We start from the raw sequence: 27636 nt of genomic DNA, 5'->3' as shown, positions 1-27636 counted from the left end.
GAAACCTTCATTTGCATTAATACAAGTTGTGTTAATCGGTGAACCCGTGTGTGTTTGTGCTTATACTTGCTTAATCCCGGTTTGCTCGCTAGCTTGGATTCCGCACTCGCTAGTGGGTTAGTATAACAAGGTTTGAGGTTCGTCATCCTCCGACAAAAAGGGACCTACAATGAGGCGAGTATTGGTGAGGGTGACGTCTGAAACTCAATTAGCGTTCTTGAGTGGTCGGTACATTTTGGATGGGCCTCTGATTATTAATGAAATTTTGTCATGGGCGAGGAAAAAAAGAAAAAAAAAAGATTTTCTTACTAAAAATTGATTTTGAGAAAGCCTATAATAATGTAAATTGGGGCTTTCTCATAGATTTGTTGGGGCAAATGAATTTCCTGTTGCGGTGGCGTGCTTGAATTAGTGGGGTGTTGGGGCAAATGAATTTCCCCTGGTAATCTTTTTGTAAGTCCTCAAAACATATTTTTGACAGTATATAATATAAATTTTCTGATATATTTATTCACAAGAATACACTCATTATCTGTGTTGAATTTAACTGGTGTTAATCTCCGTCCATCCATAAAAGCTTCATGATTGACTTTCTTCCCTGGTACTTGTGCGTGAAGCTCAATCACCTTCTGATATCTGCGGGTGATTACATACTTAGCCACATTTAAGAGGCAAACTTTCACTGATAAAATCTAGCTTGTCATGAGCAAGTTCATGGGCGGCCTGTTCTATATGGGAGACTAGAAGAAAATTTAAATTTGATGCTTTTTTTAACTAAATGAAAGTTCATTATCAATATAAACACGTTAATACAAAACTAAAGAAGCATCAACATGACATTCATTTATACAAACAAATTAAGTTTTGGCCGAGAAGGTGTAGCAGCCCAACTAATACAACAACCAAAATTATCTGTTTCAGAGACATTTGGCCGAGAAGGTCTAGCAGCCTTCCTGATAGTCTTGACTTTCCTGAATCCACATGGCCAACCTGTAAATATCACAAAGATGTTGTCACTATCTTAAAATTCCACTTGATAAATCATAATAAATATTTATAACATATCAAACTTATAACAGCCAGATTCAGCTGAGTCCTCGGTTTGGTTAAGTAACATCTTTTCCATGTTTTGAATTTCAGAATTTTCAGATTTGCGTCATGTTCATATTGTTCAATTCACCGGAACGCTCAATTACTTGTGTCTCAATTATGGAAGCATGACTCCTCGTCTCCACATAATCAGATTTAAACTCCGAATTCAAATTCAACTGGGAATATGATAAAGTCAAACAGAAGTTAAAATCGGAATTATAAAATGGCAGAATGCAATTGGCAGGCACCAAAGATGTTGGATAATCTTGATGGTTCGGGTCGAGTATGGGTTAAGTCGGATACGCATCAGCAGAGAATTAATTTTAACATCTTTATTTTATGGGTTTTGATTGTGTCAAGTAAATTAAATAGTGGGTCAGTCATGGGTTTGTTCATTATTTTTTGGGATATTTTCGAGTGCAGTAGGTAGGTAAGTTCCTATTCTTTAGGTGCAAGTTGTATCATTTCCTATTTATGTAAGGTGTTTGATTGGAATGAAAGTCAAGAAAGTTGAGCAACAAGTTTCTATTTTCCTTCATTTCTAATTCGTAAATAACAGTAAGAAACCCAACAAAAGATACTGCGTTTGGAGTTTCCAATTCAGTTGGGATAATGGTAAAAAAAGTTACCAGACATTACTTTTTAGGTCAATAAAGGAACACAAGTTAAAGTTCTGGTTTATATTATATTCATTAAATGAACATTGTTGGCTTTCATAAAACTATGATGATTAACTTACTTGTAATTCCATTGCCTTCTTAAGTTCTGTCAAAACTTATTTTGTTGTCGGTCTTTTTTCTCGTTCAATATGTAGGCATTGGTAGGCAATCTCTTGAAATGTAGTCAATGATTTCGGCAGAATCTCTTCCCTAATTTGATTGAATACCACCTCAGCATGTTTTCCTTCTTCAAAGTTCTTTTTAATGAAATCTGGTAGATAGTGACCCTCATGTTTGTGAATTGCAAACGTTGATCTCCCGCACAAAATCTCAAATAAAATAACACCAAACGAGTAAATATCGGATTCTATGGTTAGGAATCCCGATTGTCTATAAAGTGGGTCCACGTATCCTTTTGTGCCACACACATGATTGATGATAAAGTCTGTTTCCTCATTTATTGAACATATCAGCGAAAGCCCAAAATCAGCCAATTTTGCTTCCCAATCATTTTTTAACAGGATGTTTTCAGTTTCGATGTCCCTATGTATCACCTTTGCTTGTTTTCCTACTCCTCCGTGTAGGAAATCCAACGCTCTTGCAACATCAATGCATATATTAAGTCGTCTCACCCATGTAAGAGAAGTATCATTCAAATACCTATCAAGACTTCCCCTGGACATATACTCATAGATAAGGACTTTTTCATCTTTTTCATCACAGTAGCCTACAAGACCAATGACATTCTCATGTTTATAATACAAAAGATGTAGGTCCCGTTTTTCCGGTGGATCGATAACGAAAACCTTATCCTTGTTTATCAAGAACACGGTAACGGGTGCGGAATCCCCGTGACGGTGCAAACCAAACAAAGTGTAAGATAATAACACTCGTAACCAAAGATTCAATATCTATTGATTAGGGATGAGTACAACCCGAAACATATACAAACAATGTTTACAGACTCTCACTAAGTCTCTCTGTGCTCATCCGTTTCACACAGAAACTGAGAGGGGCATTTATACTAAAACAGACACAGACCTTGACGAAACACAAGGGACTCGGCGAAACACCTTTGGGCCAAACATTGGGCCTGAAGAAGCCCACAGGCGACGAAACAGGCTGAACCATGACAAAGGTTGACGAAACAAAATCTGTTTCGTCAAATCCTTTCAAAGTTCACATATTTCCACATAAGACAAAATAGTGACATCATCATGACATCACTAAGGTGATGTCATGGTGATGTGTTGGCGGGAAAGATTCGCGGCTCTCCGTGCTTCGCGTGTCGAACTCTGGGGCGCACGACGGAGGAATGTCGTGACGTCAGGCTTGAGCCGGACCTAACCGTGTCGAAACCAAGTCGTACCGAGCCGAGTCGAACCGAGCCGAGTCGCGTCCACACAAAATGTATAAACAAACTCCCCCTTGGACGCTACTCGTGATGGTTCGTCTTCTGTGATGGTTCGTCTTCTTCTGTGTCTTTCATGTCGGAGGATCTTCAAAGTCTTCACTCGTTATAAGAAGAAAGTGTATCAACAAACTCCCCTTTTCATGTAGGAAGTGTGTTAACAAACTCCCCCTTGGAATGAACTCTCCTTTGAGTCATGCTCGTGAATCTTTTGACTTGTCAATTCTTCAGATCCTTGTGGTGTTGATAAAGGGTCAGCGGCAACTCTATCATCATTATCTTTTGAGTGCCTTCACGTCGTGTCTTCATTCCGAAGCTTGTCATCGAACATGTTCTCCTCGCCTTTAGCATCTGCACACGCAAGAAATCTAAACGCATAATGAGAACAACTGCTTGGAATATAGTCAAATTTAACACACGACACATATGAGATCAATTCTCAATCAACCACCGACCGACAACAGTTTGAAAGTTTAGAAAATAATCAATTTTAATCCTTTAACTTTCAAAACTCGTTTACTTCGACTGTTTATGAAGATGCAATTGTTTTCCGGCTTAAAATCAGGATTTTGGGTAGGATAGACTCGAGTTCCAACATCGGTCAATCAAAAATAAACTAGAAGCAAAATGTTTTTGGATTTTATAAAGTTTATATTAAAACACACCTAAAATCTTTTTGGTATTTATGAATATTTGAAATGTAAAGACGGAAAACAATAAATAAATATATACAAACAATCTTTTTGCGAGTTTCGAGGGTAAGAGAATCATATCAGTGTACGGTCACGTCAAAACGCTCTTTTTGTTCAATTAGTTAACATTTTTAGATAAGCATCCTATAACGATTATCGATATTGTTGTCCACATAAGCTCAACTTATCAGATGTAATCATGTTTAGGGGATACGTTAAGGTGTGATTTACACTTACCGACCGGTGTTCATCCACACACGACACATTCCCGTATCAAGGTATGCACGAGAGTTCATCTTACCGGTGAGTATACCGATTATCATCTGTTTAACCGTATATGATGTGAGATTCTCACTTATTTTGATTTGAAAACAAGCCCTATGTGATAGAATCACTTATTTATGAGGAACTTGATTTTCATATGCATGAGGGCACAGGAGCAAGTCCGTGAACAGGTCAGTACTTCCGTACAGCAGAGAGACGAACTTGACTCCCGGATAAATGTGATATTTTATCACTTATTTGATTGGACATGTGATTGTTGATCACTTATTGAGGTCGTATGCAATATGTACACGTATGTATAGTATCATGGAAGATCTAGACTTGCGTCCCCGTTATTTTTCGGTAAAAGATACAACCATGATACCCAGATGATAAGCAGCATAAAGACCGAATATCTTAGAACCTCGGCAATCTATCAAACGAAATTTCGGTACTAAGACCATATGCCAATGAATGGTTCCCACCTGGTCTTCAGTCGGTTTAAGATTTATATCACCCTGCACACTTTAAAATGATTGTGAGCCTACCGATACATCTTATATAGAGCTGCTTATCGTTTTTCAGTTTAGGTTTAAAGAGGTTTGGATAGACCACTATGTACTATCATTTTCTCTTTTGCTCGCCAGGAAACTCATTTTTGTTTTTCTATTGTTTTTGTGTTTTTGAATTTTTCGATGTTTTTGGATTTTTCAAATTTTGGATTTACTCCCCCTAAAATCAACAAACTAAGATAAATTAAGAAAACACAAACAAATATTTACAAAAATGATTTTCCGATGTCGGATTAACTCATGTTTTACCTCAATGCCGTTTACCAGAATTAATTTTAATCAGAAATGATTTTATCGAATTTTGGAAAAGTCAGTTGGCACGTCGGTTAGCGGTGCGGACCATGACAACATTGACGAGTTTCATAGTGAAACAATCACGTGTGAGGTGATATTCGAGATCAACGTGTCTGGCCAAAGAGTGCTGTATGAGATGATATAATTCATAAAGCAGCTTAAATATCGACAAGTATAGGAGAGATTAGAAAATCAAAACCGTATCCTGCAACTGTTTCATGCATTGCAAGGAATCTGAGCGCTCTCCCAAACTGGATATCCACCCGGTGTGGATTTCAAAGTCGAATTTTGTAGCTACTGAGAAATCTCTTCACAGCAACAAGATCATAAACCTTTGGGTCCGGCTGGTCTTCCACATTGCACCAGCGAAGGTCTTTGTCTTTCTCTATGAGAAGTAGTGTGCGGTTGTTCAATCCACGGCAAGGCATCCGCACACCCGGTTGGTTTGTTCAACAAACACATTTTCTTCAATCACACCGCGAAGAAATGTACACTGCACGTTCATTTTGTCGATTGTGAACTTCAGACATGCTGCAGGTGCGTACATTTTGATTTGAATCTATCCCGGGGACCCGATCAAAGCCATTAACAATCACACTTTGGTATGATTTTCATTTTGTCGAAGCTTTCAATCTCTTTCATCAGACATTTCTGTTTTCCTTTTCTCTCCATCAAAGCCAACAATTTCTTCTGTCGCCTATCTTGTGCAAGAACATTCCACTATCAATAATCCTATGACTATCGATAGTTCCTCCTGGAACTTCCTGCACACTCACTCAGAGATTAGTTGGAGAGGGGGACCCAAGCCTTCATAGACTTGGGTTGCCCCTGAGAATCAAGAAATGTAATTTCAATTTCCTGATCATTTTCAAACACAGCACCTCCCCCTGAACTTCCACCCGTTTTAGGTTTCCAAGTTTGTTTTTGTTTACCAGATTGTGTATTATGTACAGTTTCTGGTTTTAATGGTTGTGATAAACTAGGTTCCCTTTTAACCGTTTTGACTTCAGATTTTAAAGCCTTTTCAACAGCTTTGATGTTATGACGTCGTTGTTTCGTTTCTTGTTCCCTAACAGTTCTTTTATCATGTTTTGCAGAAACAGGACGACGTTGTGAGTGACCTTGTTCAGAAGGGGCTCTTTCAACAAAATTTGGTTTGGGCGAGTTTGTGCAGTCTTTAATGATGTGCCCAAACTTCCCACATTTAAAACACGTTCTCCTTTCAACAAACTTAGGAGAATTTGATCGACTAGCAGATGTCAAACCTGTAGAACATGAGGTACTTGCTCTTTCATCACACCCGTTTGTGTGTTGGGTGTAATTGTTATCGCTATTACGTTTTAAAATCTTGACTTGTTGAACAAAATCGGTGTTTGATTTGTTTTCAAAAGTCTCAATTTTATCCGTACCATTTGATGCTACAAATTTAACATCTTTTGCTTTCTTCTTGTAACGAGCTCCTTTTGATTCAACCTTAGCCTTTGGCTTTGGAGCTCATTGTTGTTGTTTACCCTTAAAAGCAATTGGTTGTTGCTTTGCCGGTGATTTCTGTTTTCCAAATTGTTTTCTAATTTCTGATTTTGGAACAGGATCACATTGTGTTACCACAACCCCGGGAATGGTCGTTCCCAAAAATTTATTCGTGTTGTCTTCAAACACTTTATCAATCAAAGATGGATTGGCATTTTTAATTGGAAAATCATTGTCTGAATAAATTTTAGCATCACCGACCAAAGTATATAACACGTTATTGCTCTTAACAGCAAACACACATTCTTTGTCATCATTGACATTCTTGACAGGATCTATCACTTGCTTGGCAACAGGTTGCACAACTGGAATGGGAGGATCACAAAGAATATGATTCTCAATTGGAATTTCTATTCCCTTCTTCATATCAAGTGATTCATCCTGGTCATTCACATCTGATTCATCATCTGAAGAATCACAGTCCTCAATGGTTGGAGGACTTTGATTTGAAGCACATGATGACTTTTCTTTGTTATCAGATGAGCCCTCCGATGAATTGTCCGGTTTGAACCCTAGGCCAGTAGTAACTTCCTCATAATCAAGAGGCACACTGGGTTCATACCGAGGCATATCCTCTTCATCGGGCATCTTGGTATAGTTGTGTCTCAAAGGGGGTGGACATGCCTTATACCCTACGCCTTTCACATTGCCTTTCAGTTTTTGAACGTCTATGATGTGATCGAGCACAAATTGGGAGTTAGAATAACTCTCCAATTTTTGCTTGATAGCATCATGCTCGCATTTGGCAATGGCTAGTTCCCTTTTGGTTTCCTCAACAATGTTAATGTATTCATTAATACTAACTTGTTTATTATAAACAACTTTGTTTACTTCGGAAATGCATTTCTTTAAGGTTTCAATTACAGATTTAAATTCCTTTTCGTTTCGAACTAAAGCCATATTTGCCTCTTTGCACTTTGACAGTTCAATAACCAAACTCTGATTGTGACTATGAACCGTTTCAGATTCACGTTTCAATTCAGCATATTCAAGTTTCATATCAGCATAATCACTACAGATGCTAGGAGTGTCAGATTTTACCTGACTCGTAGAGGCTAAGACATTTGCCATAAAGGCAGTTTGACAAGAAAAAGATCCATCTTCAGTGAGAATCTTCTCCATTTCTTCTGATGTAAGATCAGCTTTCTTGTTCAAGTCAGATTTCTCGTTAGCATCATTCGACAAATTATCAGCTTCAGAATCCATTCCCTCCTTCACGTCCGATTCTGAACTGTAATCACTCACACCTGAGCCATCTTCATCAGTACTGCCACTATATCCTGAACTGTCATCATTTCCCGAAGATTCACCATCATTGAAATTCTTGACAATTTCAGCGTAAAACGCAGTTCTTGTTTGATCACCGTTTCCCAACTGTATGGCCGGACCACAATCGACACTTGGATTGAATTGAAGTTGTGTTGTGGAAACTTGAGGTTGAGGTTGGGCTTGAGGAATGGAATTCATTAAATATGCGACCATCGAAGTCTGATGTGGAAGGGGTCGAGGTATCGAATTCGCTAAATATTCGGCCATGGAAGTCAGTTTTTGAACCGGTTGTGAGTCCGTACTCCAATCCCATGGACTCGTGCAGCTCATATTTGATGTATATAAGTGAAAACCTGAAAAACACACTCAAATTAAACAGTTAAATCACAAATTGAAACCTTCTGTTAAAAATTCCAAGTGTTTTGACGAAACAGGTTTTGAAAATTCCAAGTTGGCGAAACAGGTTTAGTTATGGTTGAATGACGAAACCCAAGTCCAACACTTATCCACTAAACATTAGCGAAACAGATTGTATGACAAGTGAAGGTTCAACGAAACAAAAGCAAATTTAATTTTGAAAATTCGCTCAACAGTTGACGAAAAGGAAGTCCCACAAAGTGACGAAATAGAAATTTCTTTGTTTTCGTTGACTTTTCAAAGCAAAATGGAAATTTCTTTCAAAGCAAAATGGAAATTTCTTTGTTTTCGTTGACTTTTCAAAGCAAAATGGTTTTCTGTGTTTTAAATATTGACGGAACAAAACAAAGGATCTTTGGGCTTGCCAAACGACAAAACAGAACTATATTTCGGCCCACAAAACTTTGGCCCACTATGCGATGAAACTGGCCATTGACGAAATAGAAATGAAGGTGTATTGGGCCTTTGATGAAAAGAATTTTGTTTTGATTTTGGGCCTTTTAATTTAATGAAACACTTTTATAAGGTTAGACCCAAGTTGTATTTGACGAATCAAGTCCTAAATAGAATTATTTTTTATATTATTTTTTTTTTGGACTTTACAACTTAAAGTCAACGAAATGAAAATGGCATTTGACGAAATGGATTTTTCTTGTTGGGCTTTAAAAGTCAACGAAAAGTATTTGAAGCCCAATTAACGAAACTGGTTTTTATAAGTTGTTGACGAAACAAAATTTTTTTGTTTCGCCAAATACACAAATGATGAAACTGAAATTCTTGTTTCGTCTACAATTATGTTTCGTTGAGTTGTGTTTCGTCAAAAAGGTGGCAGAGGGTTGGTAAACTTTTTGGTTTAGTCCTATCTACTGACACAACAGGAACATGCTTTCGGCTAAGACATGCCCCTTTTACCAAACAAGCATGGTGAACAATATAATAATCCTTTAACAATTCTCAATGCATAAACAACTTTCCAAAACAATTTTTTAGGATCAAAAAGTGTAACTTTTTGAAGAACACTTTGAATGTCACAAGAACACACTGAATTTTCCGGTAAAAACTATGAGTTTTCCGGTAACCCGAAACTTTCCGAACACGCGATTTTGCTAAAATGTTTAATAAAAACCAAAAACTAACATGTGAGCATGAACAATAACAAGGTTTTTAACAAAACATAAACCAAAACATCAAGGTTTAAACCGGATAAACAAAGTTTTTCAGAAAAAATATGAACTTTTAAACCCGAGAAACAAACAAGAACACCTCGGTTTTAACAAGGAGAAGAGCCAAGGCTCTGATACCAATTGTAGGTCCCGTTTTTCCGGTGGATCGATAACGAAAACCTTATCCTTGTTTATCAAGAACACGGTAATGGGTGCGGAATCCCCGTGACGGTACAAACCAAACAAAGTGTAAGATAATAACACTCGTAACCAAAGATTCAATATCTATTGATTAGGGATGAGTACAACCCGAAACATATACAAACAATGTTTACAGACTCTCACTAAGTCTCTCTGTGCTCATCCGTTTCACAGAAACTGAGAGGGGCATTTATACTAAAACAGACACAGACCTTGACGAAACACAAGGGACTCGGCGAAACACCTTTGGGCCAAACATTGGGCCTGAAGAAGCCCACAGGCGACGAAACAGGCTGAACCATGACAAAGGTTGACGAAACAAAATCTGTTTCGTCAAATCCTTTCAAAGTTCACATATTTCCACATAAGACAAAATAGTGACATCATCATGACATCACTAAGGTGATGTCATGGTGATGTGTTGGCGGGAAAGATTCGCGGCTCTCCGTGCTTCGCGTGTCGAACTCTGGGGCGCACGACGGAGGAATGTCGTGACGTCGGGCTTGAGCCGGACCTAACCGTGTCGAAACCAAGTCGTACTGAGCCGAGTCGAACCGAGCCGAGTCGCGTCTACACAAAATGTATCAACAAAAGAATTTGGAGCTCACTAAAGAATTGTTGTTCTCCTTGACCAAACCTTGTATCTAATCGCTTTGCAACAATGGTTTTAAATCCATCTCCATCTTGAAGGTTTCCTTTATAGACTTTGCCAAATCCTCCCCCACCGATGAAATTGTCATCATGAAAGTTTGGTGTCACCTGTTTTATGTCTTCAAGTGACATTTTGGGGTTATCCTTGTTGTTGTTCTGTCAAACATGACACGCCAAATAAAATAAATATATTGATAACTATAATAAAGTGGTAATAGAAAACTAAATTGGTATTATCAATTTCTAAATATTATGAAAAACTATAAATGATGAATAAGTTGATAATTGGGTCATATCATTGATCACAAACATTGAACAACATGATTTTAATATGATGATAAATGTCCCTTATGAATTAACTATGCACTGTACTGTGTTTTCTAAAGGTTTTGGATTGAATTTTTATTTATTGTTATAATTCCGTATAAGCAATTCTAGCAAAATTCTAACTTGATAGTCTAAAAGGTAGGATTGATAAATTCCTACAATTTCTAAAAAGTAAACTTGATAGGTTGATGCTACACATAATAATGTGGAAAGGATTTTTAACAATGAATTTTATGTAATTTGAACCCAACTTCATAAAGCATTGTAATTTTTGTTTTCTATATAACAGTATTGATAAACTGAATTTAGAATAGTGACTTACTTGAAAGAATAATGCTTTCTCAAGTTCCTTGACTACGACTTTCATTGTTGGGCGTTGGTCTTGAGTTTCCGCCACACATTGGTGTGCAATTGTAATAAATGTGTGCAAAGAATCCTTGTTGGGTCCTCTATTTAGAACAAAACCGTTTTCACCAACTTCTTCCTTTATTATAGGATCTATCAACTCTTCTAGTGTTCTTGTGCTAAAGCTTCTTCTTGCTACAGGGGCCAGCCCTCTCCAACTCTCCTTAAGGTAAATTGGATCATAGGCTAACCTCCCACAAAGAATCTCAAACAAGACTACTCCAAAACCATAAACATCTGATTCTTTTTTTAACTTACGGTTCTTCTCATATTCTGGATCTCTGTTGAACTTTCTCCCAACACCGATGAGATGGTGATCTTTGTTTTCTTGATCTGGAGACAGGAATACGGACCACCAAAAGTTAATAATCTTTGCCCCAAAATTCTCATCTAACCCAATGTTGTAGCTCCATATATCATGGTTTATTATCATCTTTTGGTCTTCTATCTCAGAGTGAATGTACCTTAATGCGTGTGCAACATCAATGCGTATTTTCAAACGTTTTTCCCAAGTCAAAACAGGCTTGTCTTTGAGGTTTTCCAAATACTCACCAAGGAATCCATTAGAAAAATTGTCAAGGACAAGGATATCTCAGAAGCTTCAACACAAAATCCAAGCAGATTGACTATGTTGGGATGCTTAACTCCTCCGGAAAGAATTTCTATTTCTGTGAGAACCTCTTTTTCTCCACATGACTCAGTTCCAGAAGGGGGGTAGCATTTGATAAGTACAGTGCTGTGTCTCTTGGATGATGGATTCTCTTTATCATAATGCTCGAGTTCTGCTTTGTAGAAAGCACAACCACCCGAGAACTTTGCAATCATGTATTGGTTTGAGAAATAATGGGTTGCTGATTGAATAAGAGTGAGAGGAATCTTCAAGTGTTCCAAGTTCTTCCCCACCTGCAAATTAAATACATGACAAGGGAGTTACAACTAAGATAGAAAAACGAGAAGGGAATTGAAAGAAATTGAATAGTTAATATCTCTTTAGATGAAGTTAACATCCATCTAATTCCACCCTCTTCGTACAGCAGTGAAAGTTCCAGCGAGATTTGAGGTAAGCACATGTCCGTCACTCGACTCTGGAACCCAGACGACCCCTGCATTGCTTCTGATTCATGTACCCTAGTTTTACATTTGGTTGGCTTACAATGGTCCAGACCACCACGTTTTTACATGCCCACAAATCATTTATACTTAGCTCAATAAGTAAATAAGGCCCATACATTGAGTGACAATATGAAACCAATATGAACCTTCTGGGTTAATCTTGGTCAAATTAATTGTTTGTTGTCTATAATAAGCCTAATAATAAATTTTCTAAAATTATAAATTGTTGTTAATAAATATAATATGTGTCGTCTTAGTGTTATTGAAGTGAAATAAGTTGCTAGACCAACTAATTAAGTTAATTGTTGGGAATCCCATGCCTTGGAAAGAGTGTGAACTCACCTTTGCTTTGCTCGGTAGGTAAAGCGTTTGTCCTATGTTGGTCAACCATATCCTATTATGGTTATCATTTATTAGGACGGTAAACAAGTAATCACGTATAAGCTACACGTATATATCCCACTTCCTATAGTCTAAATGTGCGGCCCAAATACACCCAGCCCGTTACTAGAGTGTGCGGCTCAATTGAATTATACGGCCCAAATGTACGAGTGTGCGGTCGTTAATGGTGTGCATCCCACTTAAGGATGTGTGGCTCAACATCGTGTATGGCCCAATACGAAATGTGCGGCGCACATGAGGGTGTATGATCGCCTCATGTGTGCAGTCATGCAAAAGCTAAGTTGTACTCCGTGCATCATGTGTTTGTGAACGCGAAGTGTGCGACCAAATTAAATAGTCCAAATAGCATTGCTTTCTAATTTCACTCGATCCAAACACAAACAGAGGTTTCAACATCACTTATATGACTTTCAATGTGATATTCTATTGACATACAATACAATTTTTTACATAATTTCTTATTGACAAATACATCCGTACCTTAACTTAATCATTCACAAATCATGCCACACTAAATCATCACAATGTTAATAGATCCATACCTTAACTTATTCGCCAGTCCCTAGTTTTCTTGTAACCAAGTCTATGGTTTTAGATATTACCAATAATCATCATATTCTTATCGATCTAACATCGCATAACCATTACATATTGCATATTGTCATACTCAAATATTTCAAGGATTCAACTATATTTCTAGTTTTAATATCCATATCAAATATTATATGCATACACCCCAAATCAAATGAGTTATCAAACAAAAGGTTTAGATTATCACAAACAGTTGTCATAATATTTTCAAAGGTCCTATCGTCATCAAACAAAATAGATAGCAGACTTTTTTTTAACCAGACAATTATAACAGCAACATACCCCTCATATTTACAATCACTCTATACACCAAATAAGTAGCAACTTGTACATACCAAAAGCCATAAAGAACACAGATCATCAAAGGCACATATACGTATACTAACCAAGGGACTGTGGTGTCGGCTTGTCGCTGCTCTGACCCGAATCTCGAACCAACTACGAACAACATAAGAACTGAGCAGAAAATCCCAATCTGATATTGAATTACTTCATGCTACAGCCAATGGCGTCGGCATCGGCGTCAGTCGACCTTCATCATTATCAGCGTAACCATCATCGTCATCTTCATGTAACATCGTCACAAGAAAAGATACAACCGTCGGCCAATCCGACCAGAACACCGAGAGCGAGGGAGGAGCGAGAGTAATGCAAGTGAGGGAGAAAGCGAACTCGAGCTATAGGGGGAATCGCGACTGGTGGTTTGTTGCTGCTGCACGTCGAGATGAGAGGGAGGGAGTTAGGGTTTTGGGTTTTTAAGAGTGTAACAAACATCATGCATATACGTATAATATAAGGGTGTGGGGCAGTTTGTAGGAAGTGGGCCGAAACACTTAAGTTTGGGTTTGAGCATGCATAACATAACACATACAAACTATAGATAAATGTTGGGGTGGTTTCGGATTAAATATAGGGCCAAGATATGGAAACAATGATAAAAGCAAGTCAACATTTGCTGTTTGATTATTTGTTATCATTATTATTCTTATTATTAACAATTATAAGTGAATTAATACATTAAGTGATACGACCCCATGCGTTTCGAGTTGCATGAGTGAGTTGGATCAACAAGCAAGACAGGTGTTTTGGTTCAAACGGCTCAAGTCGGTTCAAGGCGACATAAATTTGGTTTCAATTAATCGCTAACACATTATAATTTAAACCAATATATAACCGAATTGTAGAAACGAAAACAATGGTTTTACCTCTAAGTTACGGGTTGTCACACAATCCCACAGACTTGTGCAGCTCATATTTGATGTATGTATGAAGTAGAAAACCTGATCAAATACTTGAAAACACAATGTTATCACACTTTTACAAACCTTCTGTTTAAAATTGATAACACACTCGACGAAACACTCTCCACGAAACACACTATGTTTCGTCAAAAGGCTTATGACGAAACTCAATGTGTTTCGTCGAAAAGGCTTATGACGAAACTCAATGTGTTTCGTCAAAAATGCTATCGGCGAAACACTTTTGGTTTCGTCGCTTGTCTGTTTCGTCGGGGATAAGTTCTCATACAGTTGGTGAAATAGTTGGTGAGATTTTTCAAACACAACCTTATGTTTTACTGACACAGTACAACTCACAACACGTCTAACTTACCAACCCAGGCATGGTTACTTATATTTTAATCACTTTTAATTCTTTTCAATTTTTCTTTTAATTGTAAATTCCAAGAACACTAATGAACTTTTGAAGATGCCTTGAAGGTATGAAGAACAACCCACAAATTATGAGTTTTCCGGTCACTTAACAATTTTCCAAAACACGAAATTTGCCCAAAACTTTCACTAAAAACCCGGTTTATCACATGAATAGTCAATCTAACAAGGTTTTTGATAAAACTCTTTAGCAAACAACAATATTCAAGCAGATTTTAAGCACTTTTTCCAAAAAATGTAAGTTTTTCAAGAACACTTTTCAGAAAAAACAATCACAAATACTTGATGAAAACCGAACTATGTTTGATTTTAAACAAGGATAAGAGCCACAACTCTGATACCACTTGTAGGTCCCGAAATCTGAGGATCGATAACGAAAACCAAACCCTTGTTTATAACAAACAATGTCACGGGTGCGGAATCCCCGTAACTATGCCAAATCAAACACAGTAAGTAAGAACACACGGTATAACCAATGAAACACAATCTATTGATTAAATGGGATGAGAACCAAGATCAACTGATACACACACAGTTTGACATAATAACTTTCAAGGGTATGCCTCATCTAGTTTCAAAGTGAAACCAGAGAGTGTTTATATAGGAGCCTGGGCCTAAACCATGACGAAACACAAAGAGGCCTCGACGAAACACATTGGGCCAAACATTGGGCCTGAAGAAGCCCAACAGATGACACGACGAAACAAGGGTGTTTCGTCGCTGTTCATGACGAAACAGAATGAACTCCAGACATTTGAGTTTCGTCGTGAGGTGTTCGACGAAACAGAGTGTTTCGTCGAAGGCTGCATTTTGTCAACTGTTTGCTGCAAACAGACAGCAACAGCAAACTCCATTCAAACACAAACATAAGGACACTTTTACCCTTATATGCAACATGTATCGTTCATATAACATTACATACCAAAAGGAGACAAAATAAGTCGGACACAAGCGGATAGGAGGATATCCGACTTGGTCGACGGCAAATACAGACTCGATAAACGACTAAAGACCGTACAAAATACAACGACAAATAGGACTAGTTACAGACACAAAAAGGTGCACCAACAAGCTTTAATTTTTCATGCTACTTCTCCAAATATCTTAGTTATGCTGCATCAATCGAAATAACTGCTTGTAAATTTACCATTTGAAGTTAGTAGCTCCAGTTCTAAATGAAAATGTGGATCTTGGTGCATCCGAATCCATTGTTGAAGAAACTGATTCAGTTTTCATTGAAAAGCAGGATCTTGGTGCATAAAAGTTGGAAAATATGCTCAAAACGTCAACTTATACAACAAAAAGTCAACGATGGCCATAATCTTGTTGATGATATTAGCACTTAAAACTGTTAAAGATAAAACATAACATGAAAACCCATTTTCAAATTAATTTGTTTATATCTATATGTTTGTTTCAGTGCTCTCTAAAGCTTCAACTAATGTGGAAACTTTACAATCGGTTGAAAAGTCAAAAGTCAACTCTGGGAAGTCAAATGCAGCAACATTTGACATTTTCTAGCCTATGTCACAAGAGCAATCAAATTGTTACTAGTTTTGTATTTGCATATTTTTGTATAGAAGTTTGATCAAAATAGGTTCTTTTATGTTATAGACAATTGTTGATTTATACTTTGAACTGTTGGGTTAATCGGTTTATTCACGGGTCACACATGGATAATAGGTCAGCAGGTTAGCGGGTCACGAATGACGAGTCAAGGGTACAAGTCAAATTAGCAGTTTATTGTGGAAGACTTGAAGTTTAACTAAATTGTTACTAGGAACGTATCTTGAATATCGTGGGTCATATTCCTATTCTGTAGGGGTTTATTAATAGTATCTGTACTACTATTCAAGTCTGTACTATTTCAAGATTTTACATATTTTTATAATCTGATATGGTAATTTTACTTCCCCAATTTTTACATTTTACCAACTAAATGTCCTGGTCCATTACAATAATAACCTAGCAGGTCAACTGAAGTTATCGGTAAAAATAAATTAGAAGTCAAATGCTTGTGGTTAGTGGTCATGTTTATGGGAGTTATTGGGTCAAAGTTTGATATGAATATGGTAAAAGGAGGAGTATGTTAATAAGTTATCTGAAAGTAAAATATGGGACAAGGGATGAAGCACCTGATTATGGCAGTTAATTTAGAACATATCTGGAATTTTGATGGTCTGGATTTGGTCAACAAAAGAATCTGAATTAACTCAGAAATCGACATGCAATCTGCTTTAGTAAGGCAGCAAAATAATTAGTAATCAAAACAAACAAACACCATGCCAAAATGGGTATCATCTATAAGCATAAAGAAAGGGAAGTACATGCCAAATAAAACAGGGCCTGGCAACCCACCAAACAAATTTAGATAACAAGAGAGTTTTGACCTCAACTCATTCTTGTTGGATTCAACTACGGGAATTTGACCTCAAAAGTCAACTTCATTTCTTCAGCCGCTTTTAGCCAAGGGTATGATCCTGGTCTTCACTTTTTTCTTTCCAACTACAAATCCCCGGCTACCCTTCTTGGTCTTTCTTGCACTTCCGTTAACCTAATCAATAATTTGTTAATATACATTTAGTAATTGAAGACAACAAATTGTTCAAAAAGTTAGTGATGTTGTGACTTGGTAAAGAAAAACTCTAGAATGACAATGAAGCTATGCTAACTTGGTGTTATCATAGACTTCAACAATGAACAATATGCTTTTAATATTCATGCATAAATGCCCATTGTACTATGCTTTCTAAAAGTTTTAAACCGAACCCAGATGTCAAGTGTCAACAATGTTCATCAACTAGAAAAGAGAGTAAGTTTGATAAAAACAAAGAAGCTTAAGTAACTTCATCATTAGTTAAAAAGGGTTTAGTACTTAAGAATTAGAAGCTATAAATTGAAGAGTGGTTTTTTTTAATACAAACCGTAATAGTTTGGGTACAAATACTATGGCACATATGAAACTCAGTTTATGCTTTATTAATTTAATCTAATTTCAACAAGCATTTTCCATATGTAAAAGAAAGGTAAATGTTTTAGAACATTGACTTACTTGAAATGATAATGCTTTCTCAAGTTCCTTGACAATGACTTTCATTGTTGGACGTTGGTCTTGAGTTTCTGCCACACACTGGTATGCAATTTTCATAAATATGTGCAAAGAATCCTTGTTGGGTCCTTTATTTTGAACAAAATTGTTTTCACCAATTTCTTCTTTTAATATAGGATCTATCATGCCCTCTAGTATTCCCATGTAGAAGCTTTGTCTTGCCATAGGGCCCAACCCTCTCGCATTCTCCTTCGTGTCAATTGGGTCATCGGCTGCCCTCCCACATAGAATTTCAAGCAAAACTATTCCAAAACTATATACATCTGATTCTCTTTTTAACTTATCAGTCTTCTCATACTCTGGATCTATGTAGTAAAATCTGCCACGCCACAGGAAATAGACAGCTTCGTCTTCTTGATATGGAGGCAAGAATACACAGTTTCCAAACTCACCAATCTTTGCCCTCCAGTTCTCGTCCAACCCAATGTTGTAGCTACATATATCACGGTGTATTATCATCTTTTGGTCTTCCATCTCAGAGTGAAGGTGCTCCAATGCGTGCGCAACATCAATGCAGATTTTCAAACGCTTCTCCCATGTCAAAATACGCATATCATTGTCATTTCCTAAATAATCATTAAGGTATCCATTAGACACATTCTCAATGACAAGGATCATCTCAGAATCTTCAATACAAAATCCAATTAGAGTGACTGTGTTCCGATGCTCAACCCTTGAAAGCATATCAATTTCTATAAAAAACTCTTCTACTCCATACTGCTCTTTTCCAGAGGGGTACCGTTTTATAACCACAATGTTGTGTCCCTTGGGATGATCTCCTTTGTTCTTCCCCTTTTCAGATGAAGGATTTTCTTTATCAAAACAGTGGAGCTCTGCTCTGTAGAAAGTACATTCTTCATCCACAGATGCAATTGTGTATGTCTCTGAGAAATTATTTGTTGCTAATTTAATACCACCAAGACGAATCTTCAAGTGTCCCAACTTCTTTTGCTGCAAATATGTGACAAAGGGAAAAAGAGAGTTACAAAACTGAATACAAATAGAGAAGAAATTATATTCCTTTTAGAAATACTAATTAAAGAGGACATTCGAATCTATTGACACTTAGCCACTACTACAATTGTACAAGGCAAATGGGTTCTGCTCTGTACAAAGTATAGCAACCCAATTTTGCTATCTGATTCAATTGTTGCAGACCAGAACCTCAACTAAAGTGAGTCTGGCGCCGGCCCCTGATTCCCTTTTCCCTGTGTTTCGGGTGCCCTAGTTTTCCATCAAGACATCATAACTGGGCCTTGGAAGATGGTCCAACTCGTTTTCGTCCTTTATGTTTGTAGCGGGTTGCAATGGATAACCTTTAACTTCAATAATTACAGTCACAATCCTTTATTTTCTAAAACTCATTACATCTTTCGTCCTTTAGCACTAACCAAGTTAAAATTTTCAATCATGTCTATTCACTTAAGGGTATTATGGTAATTTCATGTTTTCCTTTAAAATATTCATTAATAAATAACGACCATCTTCACCAATTCCCCAACCTTAACCCTAGAATCTCTCCTCTACATCTTTCTCCAACCAACCTCTACTACCACCACTCATTATTGCCTGATGCCACAACTCAGTACGTTCCCTGGTCACACAAATTAAATACTATGTAACCATAATTGAAGAACTGGCTCATAGCATAGTTGCAGTAGTGTTGGGGAATTTCGGTTTGCCAGATGATCAGAGAGGCGTGTAATCACTCTCAGATCAAATTATTTCGGTGGTTCACCCGAATAATTCAATCGGATACAACTCTGATTTCGAGAAATTGAACCGGTGTATGTTGTTTGTGCGAATTGTCTGAACCAGAATTGTGACCAAACAAAAAACTGTCTACGAAATTGGGATTTTTGGGGGTGTAACTGCCTAGTGGCAGTTAACTCAATTTTCAGATAAAATTGCCAAAAAACAGCCATTTTTTTTCATTTCGAAAATGAGTCAAATTCCAGAAAATAAAATTTTCTGATGCAGTTTCATTGAGGCAATTTAATGAAAATAAAAAATTTCTCTGCCCCTTGGACCCTGCTCCCAGGGGCGCTGCCCCCTTGGAACCTCCGTAGAGTACGGGCTCCGGCCGTACACTTCGAATTATAATAACTCAAACAAGCGTGCACTCCCGCACCTCCTAACTTGCTTGATGTGTATTATTATTCGCTTTGATCACCAAGTCAATCCCTGATTACACTAAAATATCTAACAAGTAGCACAATTCATTGAAGAGTATGACTAATTCTGGTGTTAACCATGAAACTGGTAGAAACAATCACCACAAAATCGAAGCTAGTAACCACAATTTTGCTCATAAGTCGAACATTTTGGTTTGCAAAATTGTAGAGTAATAACTGCTTACTATGTGAAAAGGGGGCTGAGATTCGTAATACCGGTGATGGGTTTTTCGTCAGGCGTATAATAGCGGAGAAATTAAGGATATATCGGTATATGCATGTATGGTTGATCTTTTTTCAAGAAACCGAAAACACTCTAGTGTTATTGATGTGTTTGATAAGATGAGAAAAGCAGGGTACTTTCCTGATTCTAATGTGATTGCTCTTGTTTTGAATGCGTATGGGAAGTTGCGGGAATTTGACAAGGCTAATGATGTGTATATCGAGATGCAGGATGAAGGGTGTGTTTTCCCTGATGAAGTTCATTTTCAGACATTAAGTCTTAACGGTGCAAAAAGGGATTTTAAGATGTTGGAATCGCTGTTTGAGAGATTAGACGGTGATTCCAACATTAAGACTAGAAGGTATGGGGAGGATGGGCTTGGAGGGGATGAGCCGCCACGTAGGCGCCACGTAGGAGTGGCTTGGAGGGGATGGACCTAAGGGGGTGGGGGATGAACCCCTTTATGCATATATATGTATGTATGTATAGGTATATGTGAGAGGCAAGAAGAGAAAGAAGGTCCGGCTACCCCGGCTGTGGGTGGCCGGTTGTGCCGAGCCGAGCCCCAGGGGGGGCGGTGTGGGGGACCGGCGCCGGTCCTAGCCGGGCCTCAGCCGGCCCCCATACCTTCTAGTCTAATAAGAAGGAACTGAATCATCGAGGAGTGGTGGTGGTGCTTACGGAGGTGGTGGTGGCCGGCGGCAGGAGTGGCGGTAGTGGCGGTAGCGAAGGAAAAGGATGCGGTGGAGTGTTGAGTGTGTGATCGGAGAGTGTTTCCAATCAACATCTGTTATCTGAATCACTGGTGTGGACGGAATCGTTGTTTAATCTGTTTCAGATTATCTTGAACCATGATGTTCGTTTGACTCAAGATTCGGTCAACCGACTTGTTTTTCATGTTCAAGAATCTGTTATACGGTTCGCAAAGTCATTGAACTAAAAATTACAAAACTACCCCTAATTGATTAGATTTAACTAAAAATATATTTTTAAGTAAATAGGTAAAATTACAAAACTACCCCTAATTGATTAGATTTAACTAAAAATTTTAACTTCATTAGTGCTAAAGGACGAAAAATGTAATGAGTTTTTAGAATAAAGAATTGTGACTGCAAATATTGAACTTAAATGTTATCCATTGCAATTGCAATCTGATACAAACATAAAAGACGAAAATTGTAATTTACCCAACTTTTTATAGTTACCCAGTTTGTAAATAACACAAGTTTTGAATTAGTTAAATACTTAAATACTATTATATTATGTATATTAAATGATAGTCTGAAAGGAATCCAAATCATGTGCTTTAGTAAAGTTTAATTAAATTAAAAATTCCATTGCATATAATAAGCATGATAATAAATACTCACCCAAACCCAAACCAAAAATTACATTTTTTCCCATTCTTCTTCCACCAAACCCAAAACAAAAAGTCGAAAATGGTGCATTGGACCGAAGAGAAGGAAATAGCACTAGTGACATCGATTGTGGACACACAACGTAATCTACAACGCGGTCAAACTGCGTATTGGGGCCGAGCATTCCAACAATACCAACAACACGTCGGGAACACGTGTCACAACTTAAACGCGTGTCAACTCAAATGGCGTGAGCTCAAACAGAGGTTGGATTGGTTTAAAGTTTGCTTCGACCGTGTCCCTGCGGGCGACTTAACCTACGACGATTGAGTGGAGATCATGAAGATCGAGTACAGGCACGACAGGAATACGGAGTTTAACTGGTTTCCCACCTTAATATTTACCATACTTTGTAATTTTTTTATATTTTTTTGTAGGATTTAGTAAGTTGAATTTATTTTTTATTTTTTAGGATTTAATAAGTAGTTTTTTTTTATTTTTTAGGATTTGTTAAATAGGTTTTTTTATATTTTAGGATTGTCTTTTATGTAACTATTTTTTTTAATTAATATAAGTGGTGTTTTTTATATAATTGTGAACGTTAAAAAAAAACCCCACATGGCAGCCCACGCCGGCCTGGCTACGCCACACCCACACCACACTTTTTTGGGTGTAGACTGGTAGAGCCCACATTTGCCAAGTGTCGAGTAATGCCTCAACCCAAGTCGCTCCACATCCCACAGTCTTAAACAACTAGCCTGGATGTTTTTGTTGTCACCTCTCAAATAATAATAAAAAATGGTGTTCTTCATAAGACCGTGGGGTATGGTGGGGTGGGGGTTTGGGGCATGTGTTGACATGTGAACTTCAAGGGGCATCGCTGGTCACATGTGGGTTGGGTCGATATGGCGGGGCGTGGCTAGCCCGCGTGGGTTGGCGACGTGTCAATTATTATAAAAGAAAATTGAAAAAAAGCCTAAAATTATTATAAAAATACACACAAAATTAAAAAAAAAAGCCTAAAATTATTATTAAAATTTCCTAAAAATTACAAAATCCTACAAAAAAAAAGGATTACAAATCTAAAAAAAAAACATAATTAGACATAAAAAAACACTAATTAAGCGTTAGGTAGATTTTGAACAGGGCGAGCTTGTCAAACGGCTTCCGCTCCTTGCCCTGGAACTCGATGTTGGCCACCACCACCCGGTCTTCGTGACTTATATCACCCGCCCGGGACGCTGTCGTAGTAGGCTTTAAAACGGTCGAGCTTCGGTCGTAGTTCGCGCCACTTGTGTTGGCATGCGTTTAGATTGTGCCGGCCGTTCCCCACGTTGTGCCCGTAGTTAGCGAAAGCTTCCGGTAACGGGTCTCACCGGGTTGGCGGCCCTTCATCGCGTCCACGACGCTCGTTACAAGTGCTATCTCTTCCTAGTGCGTCCATGGGGCCATTTTTCAAGTGTGGGTAGCGGGTTCGGGTAGGTGGAGTGAAGGGTTGGGGTAGCGATGTGGACATAGCGGGTTCGGGTAGGGGGAGTGAAGGGTTGGGGTAGCGATGTGGAGAGGCGGTGGGGGGTTTTATAGTACTTGGGGTATCGGTTTGGCTTGGTTAAACGGTTATTTTTTAAAATTTAAATCCTACACCTATAGCCAAGCCAACCCAGCCAATGAGAGCCGGCCACGGAAGACCGCTAGGCCCGCCCAATGCCCGGGCCCGGGCTGAAACCCCCGCCCATGGGGCCATGCCGAAACCCAAGCCCACCCGGGGTGGTGACTTGGGCGTTTGTACCCAACCCACGCCCAAACCCCTGCCCCATACCCCATAGTCTAAACCCAACTGTGATTTGCTTATATATTTAAGAATCTTGGCGTTTTTTAACACGAACGATTGAGGTTTTCTCCGACATTGGATATCCATATGTAACATGGGTTTTTTAAGAACACCAAAGCCTTGATTAATTTTTTTGTTTTTCTATTTCAAACAAAGGGAAATGATAACCAAAATAAAAATTACACCAGAAACAAACATTCAATGGGTTACATCCGAGTACAGATAAAAGACCATAATTAAAATTTAACAACACCTGGTAGTGACAAGTAATAATAGAACTACTATAATAATAAAATTATGTGTATTAACTGATAGTCCGAAAGGAATCCAAAGGCGGCTACTAAACGTACCCCCTCTTGTTACTTTTCATACCCCATTTCCATAAAATTACATTTAAACTTATCATATTTACCCCCTATACATGTCATCATTTTTTAAAAGTATTCTTTTTGTTACAAAACAAATTCAAAAGTGTAAAAAATTATTGTAGACGTTTTTTTTTCAAATTTTTTGTTTGTTTTTTATATTAATTAAAAAAAGATATTTTTTAAAGTGTTCACTTCGATCGAAAGTCTTAAACTGGTTTTAACTTGCTTATAACATACTCCTTACACTAATTAAATTTGAACTTATATAGATTGTTAATTTATAGTTTAATAAAATTATTTTAGTACCTATTGTTTATTTATTCACTTACATACTTACATAGATGGTTTGATGGTTTGAATGATTAATATGTGCTAGGGCTATAAACATTATTTTAAAAGAAAAACTTTATTACTCTTTAATAAATAAAAATTGTTAATTATTTTATAAACACATTTAAAGTATTAAAAATTATAAAAGTAAGACCTTTAATTTTTCTTTTTAAAACGAGAGTTCAAAACTTTTTTTTTTATAAAAATGTTATTATATAATTGTAAAGATATTCAATAAAAAATCATAATCAAAATACTATTTGAGAAAGTGTCTTTAAAAACAATATCCAAGAACTTTTAAAAAATATGTTTTTTAAATAAAAATTAAAAGACAATATTTAAAAAAAACGTTTGTAATCTTTTTTTACACTTTTGAATTTGTTTTGTAAGAAAAAGAATATTTTTTAGAATGATAATTTGTATAGGGGGTAAATATTACAAATTTTAATGTGATTTTATGGAAGGGGGTATAAAAAGTAACAAGAGGGGGTACATTTAACCTACCCCAATCAAAATCATGTGTTTTAGTAAAGTTTAATTAAATTAAAAATCCCATCGCATATTATAAGCATGATAATAAATACTCACCCAAACCCAAACCCAAACCCAAACCCAAACCAAAACCAAAAATTACATTTTTTTCCCATTCTTCTTCCACCAAACCCAAACCAAAAATTCGAAAATGGTGCATTGGACCGAAGAGAAGGAAATAGCACTAGTGACATCGATTGTGGACGCACAACGTACTCTACAACGTGGTCAAACTGCGTATTGGGGCCGAGCGTTCCAACAATACCAACAACACGTTGGGAACACGCGTCACAACTTAAACGCGTGTCAACACAAATGGCGTGAGCTCAAATCGAGGATGGATTGGTTTAAAGTTTGCTTCGACCATCTCCCTGCGGGTGACTTGACCTACGACGATTGAGTGGAGATTGCGAAGATCGAGTACATACACGACGGAAATACGGAGTTTAAGTGGGTTCCCCACCTTAATATTTACGGTGCTTTGTAATTTTTTTTAATTTTTTTGTAGGATTTAATAAGTTGACTTTTTTATTTTTTAGTATTTAATAAGTAGGGTTTTTTTTTTATTTTTTAGGATTTTTTAAATAGCCAAGTTGGAATAAAGAATATGAATAGGAATAGAAAGGTGTACTATCGATCAATGCCCGCTAGCCTCTGGCTTTCCAACTATCTTACCTATTCTAGCCTTTTTTCGTAGAAGTTAAGGTCGCAGTCCCTTTCCCTCAGGCGAGTTCCTCACTTAACTTAAAAGAGGCGGAGCGTCCTTGGCTTAGAATTGTCTTTTTTGTAACTTTTTTTAATTAATATAAGTTGTGTTTTTTATATAATTGTCAACGTTAAAAAAAACCCACATGGCAGCCCACGTGGGCCTGGCCACGCCACTCCTACACACCACTTTTTTGAGTGTGAACTGGTGGAGGCCACATTGGCACGTGTCGAGCAATGCCTCAACCCAAGTCGCTCCAAACCCTGCAACCTTAAACAACTAGCCTGGATGTTTTTGTCACCTCTGGAATAATAATAAAAAATGGTGTTCTTCATAAACCCAACTGTGATTTGCTTTGATATTTAAGAATCTTGCCCTTTTTTTTTAAAACCAATGATTGAGGTTTTCTCCGACAATTATAGGCATCCATATGTAACATGGGTTTTTTAAGAACACCAAAGCCTTGAATAATTTTTTTTGTTTTTCTATTTCAAACAAAGGGAAATGATAACCAAAATAAAAATTATACCAGAAACAAACGTTCAATGGGTTACAGTTGAGTATAGATAAAAGACCAAAATTAAAATTTAACCACACCTGGTAGTGACTAGTAATAATAGAAGTACTATAATAATAAAAGATTAATAATTATCTAAGTAAACTGTTAATAAATTAAGTAATTAAAAATAACATGTTTAAAGAGATTGCAAGTCAAAGAAGTTGAACATAAAAAAGTTAATTTTAAAGGATAAATTGTTATTGCCATGATGATAAATACATAAAAAGTTTATAACCAACGTGTCAACCCAACCACTCCATGTGATTCACTATGAATGGTAAAGGGTCGGTTTTGGTAATCTAAATTTCATACCCAATTATAAATTGTGTCTAATATTTGGTATCAGACATGTATACATTCCCTGTGGGCTACAGGGTGTACCCGCACATATTGAGTATACCTCGTATGGTCATGTGGTAAAAATTACCCTTGGGACACCCATTACCCATAATCCAATCATAAACTCACCAAAAATCGAATTAAAGTATTGTGTACTCAAACAAACTTCTAACAAACATTATATTTCTTTAGTAATTTTAGGTTTGTAACAACTTAAAGTTATTATTTACTATATTTCTTAAATTCATACATCATATTCTATGCGGTTAATTGGATTGTATCACCTAATACCATACATGTCCAAACCCAAAAAAATAAAACTATGCTACCCATCCTTGATGTTTTGGTTTTTCGTTCAGTTTGGATTCTTTTAGCATCCTATTTTGACTTACTTTCAAGTAGAATAGAAAATAAAGATACTGAAACAAAAGAAAAATTGCCATCCAAGAATAACGAATACCAAAAAAATAGATAATAAAATAGAAAAAGGGTCTTACAATATTTTCAAGAGGCAATTGAAGTTCCAATGCTTTCTCAAGTTCAGCCACAATATGGTGCATATCTGGGCGGTGTGCTTGATCATCATTTAAGCAAAAATACGCTACCTTTGAGTATATGAGGAGTGATTGCGGAGACAATATTTGATTTAATAGAGGAGGACGGATTATGTCATGCAATGTTCCCTTTTCATAATGATGCTTGGCCAACTGAGCTAGAGACCTATCAGCCTCGTTATGAATTAATGCCTTCCTGTCGCACAATATTTCGAATAAAACAACACCAAATGAGTAAATGTCCGACTTGTGGGTCACACCTCCCGTCTTTTCAATTGCTGGGTCCACACACCCCATTGTGCCAGTGTGTTCACAAGGGCCCACCTGGTCCTTATAGTTTACAGATTGTTTGATGGAAAGTTCAAAACCGGATAACTTGGCTTCCCCATTCTCATCCAATAGAATTGTGTTGCTAGTGATGTTACAGTGTATAATACCATAATCACATCCCTCGTCATAATGGAGGTAACTCAATGCCTGAGCCAGACCTACACATATCCTCAATATTTGCTTCCATGTAAGGTTCGGGCTGTTTATATACTGCCCGAGACTTCCGGTGGCCTCATACGTGGTTATGATGATCTTTTCATCTTTCTCATCAGAGAACCCAATTATAGAGACCAGGTTTGTATGCTTGAAATCAGAAAGCACTGAAATTTCATTTAAGAACTTGAGGTCTCCTTCTGCGTGCTTACAATCATACCTCCGTGCAGCAATCTTCACCTCCTTTCCAGACCACAAGAGCCGTCCTTTATATGTGGTACTAATTCCATCGTGTTGGATAATGTAATCCTCATGAAAGTTGTTTGTGGCCTTTACTACATCTTCAAG

At 37.2% G+C, this 27636-nt stretch overlaps 1 protein-coding gene and 1 long non-coding RNA gene across 2 annotated transcripts in view; both read right to left on the bottom strand.

Annotated features, from left to right (window-relative positions):
- Positions 1-27636, bottom strand: part of LOC118484342 (dual specificity protein kinase pyk3-like) — a 102566-nt gene that overhangs the window by 25986 nt on the left and 48944 nt on the right. The gene's annotated exons all lie outside the window — the stretch shown is intronic.
- On the bottom strand, positions 892-2167 carry LOC118484343. The gene is made up of 3 exons (XR_004873389.1): positions 1832-2167; positions 1071-1268; positions 892-990 (listed from the first exon to the last, which is right to left on the bottom strand). It is a non-coding gene; the product is annotated as an uncharacterized LOC118484343 (long non-coding RNA).

This window comes from Helianthus annuus, chromosome 11 (assembly GCF_002127325.2).
Source record: "Helianthus annuus cultivar XRQ/B chromosome 11, HanXRQr2.0-SUNRISE, whole genome shotgun sequence".
NCBI lineage: Eukaryota > Viridiplantae > Streptophyta > Magnoliopsida > Asterales > Asteraceae > Helianthus > Helianthus annuus.
The sequence above is the reverse complement of the archived record's forward strand: the minus strand, read 5'-3'. Positions and strand labels throughout refer to the sequence as shown.